This window comes from Otolemur garnettii, unplaced genomic scaffold (assembly GCF_000181295.1).
Source record: "Otolemur garnettii isolate 467f Iridium unplaced genomic scaffold, OtoGar3 scaffold00114, whole genome shotgun sequence".
NCBI lineage: Eukaryota > Metazoa > Chordata > Mammalia > Primates > Galagidae > Otolemur > Otolemur garnettii.
In genome coordinates this window covers 28,740-43,777 of record NW_003852509.1, presented here as the reverse complement: position 1 = coordinate 43,777, position 15,038 = coordinate 28,740, and the positions used below count along the sequence as shown (strand labels likewise).

At 43.7% G+C, this 15,038-nt stretch overlaps 1 pseudogene; it reads left to right on the top strand.

Annotated features, from left to right (window-relative positions):
• Nucleotides 1-13,188: 13,188 nt before the first annotated feature.
• LOC111727613 lies at nucleotides 13,189-14,180 on the top strand (annotated as a pseudogene).
• The last annotated feature ends 858 nt before the right edge of the window (nucleotides 14,181-15,038 follow it).

Here is a 15,038-nt window from a genome sequence, read left to right as displayed (position 1 = left end):
TTAACAAATGAGATTTTCCTTTAAATGTTAATAAAAATGCTATGCAATACTTTTGAATAACTACACAAAGTCACTGTGGTTGAAAATCGTATTCTTTAAATTTTCTTGTGGATTTTAATCAAATATCAATGGCTCCTTATTAGTTTGCCCACTTATTTACGGGTACTAACCAATGGCGGACATGTGTCTCGGGGGGCCTCTGACTCATGGATCTGCTAGGCACCAACACTCCTGTCCTTTCCACAGTGGGTCTGAGTCACATTTGCCATGGTGAGGCCTCCTGAGACATTTGAGAAGTGCTGGTGAGGGCAGGCCACAACTCCTGCGGGTTTCTCAGCCTTCTGGGGAGCAGGCCTCATTAGTGGGGGTGCTTCCATCATCTTGGACTGTGGCCTGGGGGACAACGCTCCCCAGACTCCCTGTTCCACTGGTAGTGGCTCAGACAAATTCACAGGACAAGGTCTCTTCCCTTCTAGAACGTTTATCCTATTGGAGGAGGTTAGCTGAGTGGGAGAGTTGGGCCAAAAACCCTGTAAGCCATGGACACATGTGGATGTGTTTGTGAAATGTGGTGACAGGCAAGGAGAAGTGTCTGAAAAAACTAATCGTGACAGGAGGATGGGGGAGCAGTTAGGCTGGAGTGGTGGTCAGAGCAGGCATCTCTGGGGGGGAATGTTTGAGCAGAGACCTGAGAGCTCTGTGGAGGATTGAGGGAGAGTGGTCTGATCAGCTGTCAGGTGTGCTGTAAACACACACCCAGGCACACCCCAAGCTGGCCAGTGTTCTCTCTCTTCCTCTGTTTTGCCCAAGCCCTCGGAAGTCACTGTGTCTGCTGGCCACTGTCCTCCACCCTGGGGGCCCCTAACGTAAAGCCTGGAGGGTGGGTGGCTACAAGGTCTGGGGCAGTTGCTACAGATTGGCTCCAAGGACACATCCCAGATGAGACACAGGCTTAGGAGTTAGGGTAGCAGGGTGGTGGGGGTGAGAAACACAGCTGGTTAGACTTCCTGGCCCTGCTGCAGGCCCTCAAAACACTGCTGTGAGTTATGGGCTGGAGGTGTAGCCCTGGGGACTCTGCCTGCTGCAGGCCCACCTGGCCTTCCAGGTGCACTCAACACTGGCTGCCATCCCTGTATATGGAAGCTGTAAGTTTGTGGTGCATAGAGGATGCCTTCCACCCTTCCTTATGGTGTGATGGCAGAGCTCTCAGAGGAATTCCAGCCCTCAGGGTGTCCATAACTACAGGATGGTGGAATCTGGGAACTTTGTCTCTGATCTCTGCCCCTGCCCAGGTGGCTGAGGGTAACTGTGCCCTCAGCAGGGGATGTTGTGAAGACCAAATGAGCCAGGACCTAGCCTGTCTGGTGTATCCTAATGTCTGGGGTAGTGACCTCACAGTGCCTCCGAGTGCTTGGCCAGGCTTGTGGCTGTAGCAGCACAAGAATTTCAGGCTTCAGTGTCTGGGATAGTGAATTCCAGACCCCATGTGGCTAATTATTAGGTGTGTGACCTCAAGCACATAACTGAACTGCCCTTATGGTATTTTCTTTCTCTCTCTCTTTTTTTTTGAGATGGAGCCTCAAGCTATCCCCCTGGGTAGAGTGCCATGGCATCACACTCACAGCAACCTCCAACTCCTGGGCTCAAGTGAGTCTCCTGCCTCAGCCTCCCAAGTAGCTGGGACTACAGGTGCCCGCCACAATGCCTGGCCATTTTTTGGTTGCAGCCATCATTGTTGTTTGGCGGGCCCGGGCTGGGGATTCGAATCCGCCACGTTAGGTGTATATGGCTGGCGCCTTAGCTGCTTGAGCCACAGGCGCCGAGCTGGTATTTTCATTAACAGCAAAACAACACCTGTTCTGCATGAGACCAGACAGTAAATCCAGGAAGATTCCATAACCTGGGCACTGCAGGCCTCCAAGGTGGAGATGGGCATCTGGAATCTCCCTGCCCAGCCTACCAAGATCTACTGGTAATACTAGACTGTTACCTGGAAGGATGACTGTGTGTGTGTTTCCCACTCTGGGGGAAGGAAACAAATCTGGGAAGAGCACTTCATCCCTTGTTCAACTCTGGGAATCCTTGAAGTCAACAGATTTTGAGCAGGTTGCACCCCAGCTAGGCTGTGTTTCAGAGCTGTCACAGCTTCAGAGAATTCCAAGGCATGTGAAAGGGCAACTTAGCCTTTCTACGAGTCAGTTTTCTTTCATCTATAATCATCCCAGTGCCTGTATCACAGAACTGTTCTGAGGAATGGATGGGATGGCATGTGTAATGCATTAACTTAAACCTGCACAAGTGCTATCTAAATGTGCGGGATCTTTACTTCTACTACCATCAAAACAGAAAGCGTAAGACCTGCCAGAGCTGGGTGTTTTGTGCTAGGAGTTGTGGGCTGGCTGATTCTCCCTGGGTGGCTCATTATCTTCTGCTGATGGTTTAGGCTGCCATGGCTGCTGGTCCCAGTGGGAATAGAACCATAGCTATGTTGGAAGAAAATAAGAAAATCCAGGGACAAGCTCTGGTGAGGGGTGTGAAAGTTGACCATATCTGAAAGCTGTCATTTGGCCTGGGTGAGGAGTTAAGGGATAAGGCAGGAAAATCTTTAAGTTAAGCCCTTTCTGCTTTGGAGTGACTATATGTAACAGGGCACCAGAGAAGTAGCATCCACCTTGGTCTGCGGTGGAGGCTGGGTGGGTAGTGGAGAGCTTAAGTGGCCACACACCTGGGCCGACGGTGGTGGATCTGTGTGGGGCTGTCCGGCTGAACACAGATGCTCAGCTGAAAGTGTTCTTTGGAGCCTCTGATCGGAGATGCAGGGAAAAGGAACTGCAGACGGGATGATTGGTTTGAAGGGAGGTCGAGACTCCCTCTGGTTGGCGACCCAGCTTAACTTTACTGATTATCTTATATACTTTCAAACATTCAGTAAGAATTTAATGCAGATACAAAGAAGTGAAGTAACATTAGGAAGTTACCATTAAGATTACAATTCAGTGTGAAGGCTGAGGAACACATATACAATTGATTTTGTTTAGAGCAAAAATATAAGGTAGACTGCTTGTCTGTCCTTGCTGGCCCAAACCGAAACTAGAGATTATAATGTTAATGAAGGAAGAAGACAGAGAACAGAACCCAAGGCTGGAGGACAGGCATTATGCCCCCAGCTGTGACCCCGGCTGATTCTCCAGAATTCCTTTACAAAGAGAATTTCTGCATATTTCTGCATATCTATAGGCAGGTACAGAAGCTTGATCTTTGAAGAAATCTTTCTCAGAATCAATCTCCTGGGGGAGCACATTGAAGCGAACTGCCATGTCTGAGCATGGGGTGCTTATCTATTACACTCAGCCCCTGCTTGGTCGCTCTTTTTGACATGGAGCTGGCAGCCTGGATGCTCTGCCTGATGGGATCTGTGCTAGAGCCCCCAGGAAGGAGGTAGAGTCCCACATGGAGAAGGTGAGTAGCTAAAATTTCATAAGCAGCTTAGGGCAGCACTGAGGTAATGACTGCACCAGTGTGGAAGGCACTCCACCAGTGTGTCTCCTGGACAGGGAGTCAGCTTTGCTACCTGGAGAGATGAACTTTTTGCCTGCTTACATGGTTTTGCATCCAATAAAATGTCAACCTGATGCACACAGGGCCTTTCATCTGGTCCATTTGTTGTTGTGTTTCCCACTCTGAGAAACTGGCCCAGCTCAAGAAATATTTGTTGGCCAGGTAGGGTGGCTCATGCTGGTAGAAGCAGAGGTGGGACCCTTTCAGAACACTTTCAGAAGCAGAGGCGGGACCCTTTTGTTCATCCTACATCCCCCATTGCTAAGGCAGTGCCTGGTATATAATAGACCCTCAATAATTTCTTTTATAAATGAGTGGGTGGGGGGAGGCAGGGCTTTGAATTGCAATAGAGAGCACAGAGGTTTCAACCTCCAATCCCAGCCTTGGACAGAGAGGTTCACATCCCTAATTTATCTGCATGGTGTGAAATAAGCATCTAATTTTATGTTTTCTCAATGACTACTTCATTGTCTCTGCATCACTGTTCCCATGTATCAAAAGTTCATCTTTACCCTGGTAATTTGAGATGCCCCTTACCAGCCACTGTTAACCTGAATGCCCATTTCATGCAGGGTGCTGATGGTAAGGCCCTAACAAGGCCAGATTAGCCTATGTGCCAACATCTGGAGATTGTTTCTTCACTTCCAAGGCCTACTGTCATAGATAAGTTGGGAAACTGGACTCCGTGATACTGGTCAGGGACCCATGGTACTGTGCACCCTGCGAAGTGTTGACTAACTATAAATTTAGTTTAGAGTAAAAATGCTTTGAAGATATAATCTCTTTAAGATAGGAAGATACTGGGCCAGGTGCAGTGGCTCACGCCTGTAATCCCAGCACTCTGGGAGGCCAAGGTGGGGTGGATCGTCTAAGTGCCCAAGTTTGAGACCAACCTGAGCTGGAGCAAGATCTCAGTCTCTAAAAAGAGCTGAGCACCTGTAGTTCCAGCTAGTCAGGAGGCTGAGGCAAGAGAATCTCTTGAGCCCAAGAGTTTGAAGTTGCTGTGAGCTATGATGCTACAGAGCTCTATTGTGGGCTACATAGAGAGACTCTGTCTCAAAAAAAAAAAATAAAAAAGGTAGGAAGATATTGTGTAATCTTGTAACCTATGAGTAGGAATCTGTTTAGTGTTACTATGATGAGTAATAAGTTGCTGATGTTTACTTTTACTGTGAGGATAAAAAGTAACAAAGGGAAAGAGGAGGGCAGAGGAGTTCTTTGAGGAGATAGACATCCCTGCTGCTGTCCAGAATTGCTGGCTTTTCTGTAAATAAAAGTGAAACTGTTGATCTGTCCTCCACCTCTCCCTTGATTGGCTTGGGTGACAGGTGGACACACTCCTTGTTCACCACACCATCTTTGTTATATTCTTGAATTCCCATCTGTATGTGTGTTTAGTTCTAGAGTTTCTATATTTCTGTACTGGCCTATTGTTTTAATCATACAGATTTTATATTGTGCTTTAATGCCTGATAAAAGTCATATTCCCCTGTGTTTTCCCCCATTTATTTTATTACCTGTTGTTGTATGTTTAATTTCTATCTGAATTTTAGTATTATTTTGTCTATTTTCATAAAACTGTTTACTGGTATTTTATTGTGATTATTTTGGATTTCTAGATTGATTTAGAGAGATCAATGTCTTTATACTGTTCAGCCATATTGACCAAGAATTAGGACTATTGTTCTATTTGTGAAATTCCCATCTACTGCCTGTGGGGACACCGAAAGTTTTCTTCACTTAGTAGACATGGTGGGGACACAAAACCTACTCCTCAGTGCTGGCCTTCAGGGCCACATGGTCCAGGTTGCACTGACCCATCTTCAGTCACAGCCTGTGACCAATTCACAGGGAAAGGACTGGATTGAGGGGTTGGAAGAATTTCCAGTCCTGTCTCATGTGAGGGCCCGTTACAAAGGTTTGGGACAGAGAAAGTCGAAGCCCTGCAGAGCCCAGACTGCCACCTGCCCGTGGGGTGACCTGCAGCCCTGCCACGGTCTCCTCCCATCATGTACTTGGGCTTGGCTGCGTCTCAGGGTCATCCAGAGAAACAGGAGTCCTAGTGGGCTGTAAACAAGGGAAGAGTTGCAGTTGGAGTCTGAGGGCTGCCTGCTGGCAGGACTTCCTGCTGCTCTGGGGAGGTCAGTCTTTGCTCTATTCAGGCATTCATCTGCTTGGATGCACCCCACCCACGTTAGAGAGGGCAATCTGTTTTTGTCAGAGTCCACTGATCTAAATGTTAATCTTATCCAAAAAGCACCCTCATATAAACACCCAGAATAGTATTTGGCCAGGTATCTGGGGACTGTGGCCCAGGCATGATGACACACAGTGAGGTGTTTCTCAGGTTCAGGTGGTCTCTGCCATCTGTACCCCAAGGCCACATTGTCCTTTGCCTGAAAGGGTGGGTCTCCAGAAGTTAGCAGCTTTGAGAGGGATGCTGTGTGAAGCCCCTCAGAAGCTGTATGGCATGCCCCAGTTCTCCGTGTCCTAGGTCACTGGTATTGAGCTTGGACACCAGGCCAGTTCATATTCAGTGGCTTTGGTGCCCTCACAAGCCTCACACTTGTCATCCCAGCACTCTGGGAAGCTGAAGCGGGAGGATCACTTGAGCTCAGGAGTTCAAGACCAGCCTCAGCAACAGTGAGATCCCGTCTCTACTAAAAATAGAAAAACTAGCCAAGTGTGGTGTTCTGCACCTATAGTCCAAGCTACTCGGGAGGCTGAGGCAAGAGGATCCCTCAAACCCAGGAGTTTGAAGTTGCTGTGATCAAAGCTGATACCACAACACTCTAGTCTGGTGACAGAGTGAGACTGTCAATAAAAAGAAAAGAAGGAAGGAAGGAAGGAAGGAAAGGGAGGGAGGGAGGAGGGAAGGAAGGGCGTTCTCTCTCTCTCCACTTTCTGTAAAGGACATGACAGGTATACAGGTGGAGCTCCTTAACCAGTGAAGTGCAAATAAATCTATGGGTTCCTGGGACCCATACCAAGAGGAAATACAGTCTTTTAATGAGTTTTCCCTTGTTACGTAGAGAGAAAGTCATTCCTTGGTGGAAGAAGGAAGGTGGGGGCTACCTTATCTAGTGTGGTTATTTAAATAAAAATAATTTTTAACTACATATGACTGAAACTTCAATTGGCCAGGTGCAGCAGCCACCAGGCACCACTTGATGGCTACTTATGGTTAGTGGCTACAGTAATGTGGCCCATTTCCATCATTTGAAGGGCTTTCCACTAAACAGGGCTTGGCTAGAGGGTGAATGGAGAGAAGAAAGTTAATTCAATCATAGTTAGAGGTCATGGGAGATAAAGAAGGATGGCGAGAAGGATTGGTTATGGCTTGATGAGGCAGAAACCGAGAATGGAGTTAAACAGAAGCTGGAGAAGCAAGGCTGGGTGCTGTGTGGGGTGCTACCATCCTGTTTCTGTACCAGGTGGTATTTTTTAATTTATGTTTTGAAGTGGGACCCTAAATATCCAGGAACATCAACTCAACACGCATCATGTTGAAGGTGGTTTGGGGAAGGCGCTTACTATGCCAGTGCTTTTGGGAGATAGCTGGTGATGGGACTTCTCTCCGGGAGAATGGGCACCTGTACATCACTGCAATCAGGCGAGTGGGTGGGAGAGCAAAGGGGAGGGATGTACTTCCCACCTGGCAGGACACAATGTTTTGAATGACCTGCACTCCAGCTGATCACGACCTGTACCTCTGCGTAGGACACGCCCTTTACCCTCAGAGGAACTGGACTGTTACCCATGGAAGGAGGAAGATGTGTCAAATTGGGGACAAAAGTCCCCAAACCAAACAAACATATTTAAAGAATGATGACTTAAGAGAAAAGTACAGTTAAAGAAAGAAATGCTTGATCCCATGGGGAGAGTGTGCACTCTCATTTGACAGATTTATATATAAAATATTTGGGTATTTAAAATATGCCCCTTCACATATGATTGCTTTATTTTACCAACAACCGCAGGCTGTTGTGGACTGAGATACAGTCACAATAACGGGTGTTTCTGAGGGGAGCCTGCTATCTCATTTTTACAATTAGGAATTTGGATACTCTTGTAGACTTTTCGAGAAATGGAGTCTAAACGTTTGGTAAACTTGTGAGATAATGGAAATAATTTAGGAGCATGTTAATCTTATTTCCTAGGGTATTGTTGGAAACAATAATCAACTCAATATGTGCAGCTCAACAGCTAAGTGAGATCAGAGACTGAAAACAAGTGGACCTGCCACGAGCACTGCCATCCCAGGCACTGTGGCTCACACTTGTAATCCTAGCACTCTGGGAGGCCGAGGTGGGTGGATTGCTTGAGTTCAGGAGTTCAAGACCAGTCTGAGCAAGAGTGAGATCCCATCTCTAAAAATAGCTGCGTGTTGTGGTGGGCGCCTGTAGTCTCAGCTACTTGGGTTGCAGAGGCAAGAAAATCACTTGAGTTTGAGGGTGCTGTGAGCTGTGACGCCTTATAGGGCATTAAAGTGAGACTCTGTCTGAAAAAAAGAAAAAAGATAATTGATAGCATAGATTGCCCTGGGTGAAATAGATTCCATGAAAATAACCTAGTCAGACCTGATCCCCAAAGCCCAGGCAACAAAAGCAAAAGTAGACAAACAAGATTATATAGAGCTAAAGATTTCTGCAGGGCCAAGGAAACAATCAACAGAGGGAAGAGAAAAACTTAGAGATTGGGAGAAAATACTTGCTGCCATATACTATAAAATCAATATACAATTACCTACACACTCATAAGAATGGCAAAACCTAACTACAGGCCAGAACAGTGGTTCTCAACCTTCCTAAGGCTGCGATGTATTTTCATTGTTACAAAGGGGTCACGACCCACAGGTTGAGAACTGCTGGTCTAGAAAGGAGGGAAAAGGAGGTAGGGGGAGGAGAGGGGGAGTCTGGGAGGAGGGAGGGTGTTTGGTGGGTCCTCACCTAATGTGCATAATGCAATGATACATTTCAAAACTATTGAGAATAGGATTGGCACCCGTAGCACAGTGGTTACGGCGCCAGTCACATACACTGAGGCTGGCAGGTTTGAACCTGGCTCGGGCCAGCTAAACAATGACAACTGCAACAAAAAATAGCTGGGTGTTGTGGTGGGCGCCTGTAGTCAGCTACTTGGGAGGCTGAGGCAAGAGAATTGCTTAAGCCCAAGAGTTTGAGGTTTCTGTGAGCTGTGATGCCACGGCACTCTACCTAGGGTGACAAAGTGAGACTCTGTCTCAAAAAAAAAAAAAAAAAAGAGTTGAGTATAAATGTCTTACCAAAATAAATAAGTAAGTGACGTTTGATGTAAGCGTTCCACATTGTATATCAAATCAGCACATTGTACCTCATAAATGCATTAATGTACACAGTTATGATTTAATAAAGAAAAAAGATGTTAATATCCAAAATATATATGTAAGGGACCAAAAACAATAGCAAAAAGAAACAAATAAGTAGATGAAAGTATGGGCCAAGGATTTGAATAGAGATCTCTCAAAAGAAGAATGTCCAACAGATGTGCGGGAAAGTGTTCAACCTCGCCAGTCATCAGGAAGGGCAAGTTAAAACCACAGTGAGATACTGCCTCACACCTGTCAGAACAGCACGTGTTAGAAAGACAAGTGATAACAAGTATTGTCAAGAATGTGGAAAAGGGTTGACTGTACACTGTCCTGGGGACACAAATTAGTGCTGCCATCGTGGAAGACTGTGTGAAGGTTTGTCACTACCGTAGAAGCAGAATTACCGCATGGTATAGCAATCCCACTCGTGGGTACACATCCTGAGGACTTGAAATCAGTATGTAGAAGAGACATCCGCATTCCCATGCTCCTTACGTTATTCACAATAGCCAATGTATAGAACCAACTTATGTGAATGTCGCCGAGGAATAGACCAAGAACATGTGGACATACACACATTGGAATGCTTTTCAGCCTTTAAAAAGAAGAAAATTCTGTCATCTGTGACGGCAAGGATGAACCTGGAGGATGTCATGCTGAATAACACAAACCAGGCACAGAGAGACAAATACCACATGTTTTCACTTATATGTGGAATCTAAAACAACTGAACTCATGGAAGCAAAGAGTAGAATGGTGGGTACCAGAGGCTGGGGGTGAGGGTTAGGGCAAGTCCTGGTTGAAGGGTACAAAGTTGCAATTAGAGAGGAGGAGTATATGATTAATATTTAATGTGATAGCTGTGTTAATCAGCTTGACTCAATTGTTCCATGCTGTATACAATACGTATATCGTAACAGCCTTGGGCACCCCACAATTATGATTGTAGTTTGTCTAAATAAAGAAATAAGAAAACTAAATAAATAACAATAAGCTTGAGATGTGGGGAGGGAAGCACCCAAAGTTGGTACTTTATGTTACATGAAACATCGAGTTTCCTACAAAAATTGAAAAGAAGGCAAAGAAACAGGAAATTAAGCTTAATATTACAGAAAAAAAAAAAAAGAAAGGCAACAGAAGCTTCCCATGAGAGCAATCAGACGGCAGATTTATTTATTTTTTATTTTTTATTTTTTTGAGACAGAGTCTCAAGCTGTCCCACTGGGTAGAGTGCCGTGGCATTACAGCTCACAGCAACCTCCAACTCCTGGGCTCAAGTGAGTCTCCTGCCTCAGCCTCCCTAGTAGCTGGGACCAGAGGCACCCGCTACAACGCCCGGCTATTTTTTGGTTGCAGCCGTCATTGTTGTTTGGCGGGTCCGGGCTGGGGATTCGAACCCGCCACCTTAGGTGTACGTGGCTGGCGCCTTAGCCAGTTGAGCTATAGGCGCCGAGCCCAGATGGCAGATTTAAAACAAGAAGTTTTTTTTTTTCTTTTGAGACAGAACCTCAAGCTGTCCCCCTGGGTAGACTGCTGTGCCATCACAGCTCATAGCAACCTCCAACTCCTGGGCTCAAGCAAGTCTCTTGCCTCTACCTCCCAAGTAGCTGGGACTATAGGTGCCCGCCACAATGCCTGGCTAGTTTTTGGTTGCAGCCATCATTGTTGTTTGGTGGGCCTGGGCTGGGTTTGAACCCGCCAGCTTAGGTGTATGTGGCTGGCGCCTTAGCTGCTTGAGCCACAGACACTGAGCCAAAAACAAGAATTTTTAAATTGTGTATATTTAAGGTATAACACACGATGTTATGGCACGTATGTAGACAGTAAAAAGGTTATGATAGTGAAGCAAATTAACATATCCATGATCTCACTTAGTTACCCTTATTATTATTATTATTTTTTTTTTTTGTGGCAAAGATCAGTTAAAAATTTACTCATTTAGCATGAGTCCCACATAGGGTACAATTTTACGACTCCAGACCCCATGTGGCACACTGGATCATCCCCCACGGTGTATCCTCTCCTGCATCTCTGCCTCCCTCCCGTCGCCTCCTGGTAAACTCTGTTTTGTTTTCCATCTCTACATATTTGACTACCTTTTAAAGTTTACACATGCAAGTGAGGTCATGCAGTATTTTTCTTTCTGTGTCTGGCTTCTTTCACTTGGCACAATGTTCTTGCCAAGTTGTGGCAAGTAGCTTGATCTCCCTTTTCTTTTAGGGCTGACTGATATTCTACTCTGACTACACCACAATTTCTTTGTCTATTCATCCACCAACTTTGTTCCTGTATCTTGGCTATTGCCAATAATGCTGCAGTAGACGTAGGAATGCAAGTACCTTTAGGAGGTGGTGATTTCATTTCCTTTGTGTGTATTCCCAGATGAGGGATTGCTGAAACACATGGCAGTTCTATTTTTAATTTCTTTAGAAACCTCCCTAGCAATCTATTTTCCCACCAACAGTACACAAGATGCCTTTTCCCCACACTCTTGTCAACATTTGTTCTCTTCTGATTTTCCAATAATAGACATCTGAACAGGTGTGAGATGGTATCTCATATTGATTTTGATTTGCATTTATCATCAATAATATTGAGCACCTTGTCCTACAGCTATTGGCCTTTTGTGTCTCTTCTTTGGAGAAATGTCTATTCAGGCCCATGGCCCATATTTTAACATGGTTATTTGTTTTTCTACTGCTAGTTTTATAAATTCTCTATAAATTTTGGGTATTAACCCATATCAGACATACAGTTTCCAAATATTTTTTCCCCAATGTGTAGGCTGCTGGTTTCACTTGGTTGATTGTTTCTTTTGCATGCAGAATCTTTTTAGTTTGACATATGTTCGTTTTTGCTTTTGTGGTCTCAGCTTTTGGTGTGATATCCAAAAAAATCGTTGCTAAGGCCAATGTTAAGATTTTCCCTATGTTGTCTATTAAGGAATTTTATTGTTTCTGGCATTATATTTAGGTCTTTAATAAATTTTGAGTTGATTTTCATGTATGGTGTGAGAGAAGGGTCCAGCTTCATTGTTTTGAGTGTGAAAATCCAGTTGTTTTTGTTTTTTTTTAGAGACAGAGTCTAATTTTGTCGCCCTCAGTAGAGTACGTGGCATCACATCTCACAGCAGCCTCCAGCTCTTGGGCTTAGGCGGTTCTCTTGAGTCAGCCTCCCAAGTAGCTGGGACCACATTGCACACCACAACCCCCGGCTATTTTTTTTTTTTTTTTTTTTTGCAAAGTTTGGCCAGGGCCAGGTTTGAATCCGCCACCCTCGGTATATGGGGCCAACACAGTATCATTTATTGAGGAGGCGGTCTTTTCCCATTGTGTCTTTTGGTCCCCTTATAAAAAATTAGTATATCATTCTATATGCTTTTGGAATTATTTTTGTGCTCTCTATTCTGTTCCGCTGATCTGTGTGTATTTTTATGACAACATCATAGTGCCTTGATTATTATAGTTTTGTAATATGTTTTAAATCAAGAAGTGTGATGCCTCCAAGATTTTCTGTATTTCTCAGAATTGTTTTGGCTATTTGGTGTCTTTTACTGTTCCATATAAATTTTAGGATTCATTTTTCTATTTCTGTGAAGAATGCCATAAGAATTTTAATAGAGATTGTGTGGAATCTGTATTTGGCTTTGGTTAGCATGGACATTTAAAAATATTAATTCTTCATAAATACAGAACATTTTTCTATTTACATGCATATTCTTCAGGTTCTTTCATTAATGTTTTATGGTTTTCCATGTACATATCTTTCATTTATTTATTCCTAGGTTTTTCTGTTACTATTGTAAGTGGAGCTGTTTTCTTGATTTCTTTATTAGTTGTTATTAATTTATAAAAATACTATGGTTTATTATATGTTGATTTTGTATCTCGTATTCTTAATACATTCATATTAATTCTAGAAGTCTTATTATGGATTTTTTATTAATGCATTTGTTTCATATTTACTTGAATTTAGCATTTACTTACCTAATGTGAGATGACCTTTTACTGTGGTGCAGATTTCTAATTAAACTTTCCCCCTTTTACCTCCAATTTTACTTGTTCATTGAAAGTTATAGCTGTCCACATACCATTCTTCACCTGTGCATGGGGAAAGACAATGCCTACCCAAGATGCCCTGATCTAAGAGGACAATATACTTCTGTAGATAAATGTTCTGATTTACTAGTCTTGACCTGAAAGAAAATGCTGGAATTATTTGGTCAACCTTTGGAAACTAAGAAAGGTTCCCAGCTTATTTTAAATGGAATAAAAGATAACATGGACCAGTCCACGTGGCTGTTGGTAAATATTCAGACAGATGGAGAACAGGGAATCTTACTAGGTTCTTTATCAGGACTCCTGAAATAATCACAGGCACAAAGCAAATAGAGGGGACACTGGGAATAAACGTAACCCCAGAGAGCTTTGGGGACAATAAAGGAAATTTCTGTGGTTTCCTTCTCTCTCCTAACTCCTCTTCCTCTCTCCATACTCACATATGTTCACGTACCTAAGTATAAGTCCTATTCTTTTCTTTAAAAATAGCATTCTTACAAGGTCTTTCCTTTAAAAAAAGTTCAGGTTAATTTGAGGGTATAAACAACTAGGTTACAGTGTTTGCATTGGTTAGGTATAGTCTCTCTTGTAGTTGCGTCCTGCACCTAACGCGTCATATACCCTTATATTGTGCCCATTAAGTGGGAGCACACCAACCCCCCTCCCGCCTCTCTTCTCCCCTCTCCCTGGCCCCCTCCCTGGCCCCCTCCCTCCAACTTGAATTGAACTGAGTTTTTCTCTTATATGGGTGTGAATTAGATGCTCTACCGGCTTCATGTTAGTGTTAAGTACATTGGATACTTGCTTTTGCATTCTTGTGATACTTTACTAAGAAGAATGTGTTCCACCTCCATCCAGGTTAATACAAAAGATGTAAAGTCTCAGCGAGCGAGTGAGCAGGAGGGAGCAAGACTGCAGGAGCAGAGCAACGCCTAAATCAAAGGAACTAGTTTCCTCAAGCTCCTCTGGCAGTGATTCAGACAGTGACGTTGACAAAAAGTTAAAGAGGAAAAAGCAAGTTGCTCCAGAAAAACCTGTGAAGAAGCAAAAGACTGGTGAAACTTCAAGAGCTCTGTCATCTTCCAAACAGAGCAGCAGCAGCGATGATAACATGTTTCAGATTGGGAAAATGAGGTATTTCTTTAAATCCGGAGCAATGGAGCCAGCGGAAGGAACAGATTTCTGACACTGCTGATGCAGTAAGAAAACTGTAGAATCCGAGCCATACAAAGCCTGTACTGTTCTAGTGGTTTTAATCCATCTTTTTACATTGGCTTTGTTTTCTAAATGTGCTCCAAGCTATTGTATGTTTGGATTGCAGAACAATTTGTAAGATGAATACTTTTTTTTAAATGTGCATTATTAAAAATGTTCTGAGTGAAACTAATTGTCAACTTTATTAAGGAGGATTGCTTTGTGCCCATAACCCATGTAAAATAATAAAATGAAAAACTATAAAAAAAAATGTAAAGTCTCCATATATACCACAGCTTGTTAATCCATTCCTGAGTTGATAGGCATTTAGGTATTAATACTGGCGATTATAAATTGACCTGCATAAACAATCTAGTGCAAATGTCCTTATGATAAAATGACATTTTTTTTGTTCTGGGTAGATTCCTAGTAATGGGACTGTGGGATCAAACATGAGGTCTAATTTGAGTTCTTTGAGAATTCTTCATAGTCTTTTCAGAGTTTGCAGTCCCACCAACAGTGTAAAAGTGTTCCTTTTCTCTCCACATCTGTGCCAGCATATATAACTTTGGGACTTTGTGAGGTAGGCCATTGTCACTGGGGTTAGGTAATGACTCAAGGTGGTTTTGATTTGCATTGCTCTGATTGGTAGGGATGATGATCACTTTTTCACGTTTGTTAGCCATTCATCTGTCTTTCTCAGAGAAGTTTCTATTCACGTCTTTTGCCTAGTGATAGATGGCCAGGCCCTATTCTGAAGGGCGCATTACTCTTGTGTTCTGCTTTTAATGATCAAGGACAGACAAAGGGTTTGTGAATTTCCCTTCTTTGCCCATCAGGGTCCTGCAACCCTGTGAGAAATGATGTCCCTTCTATTG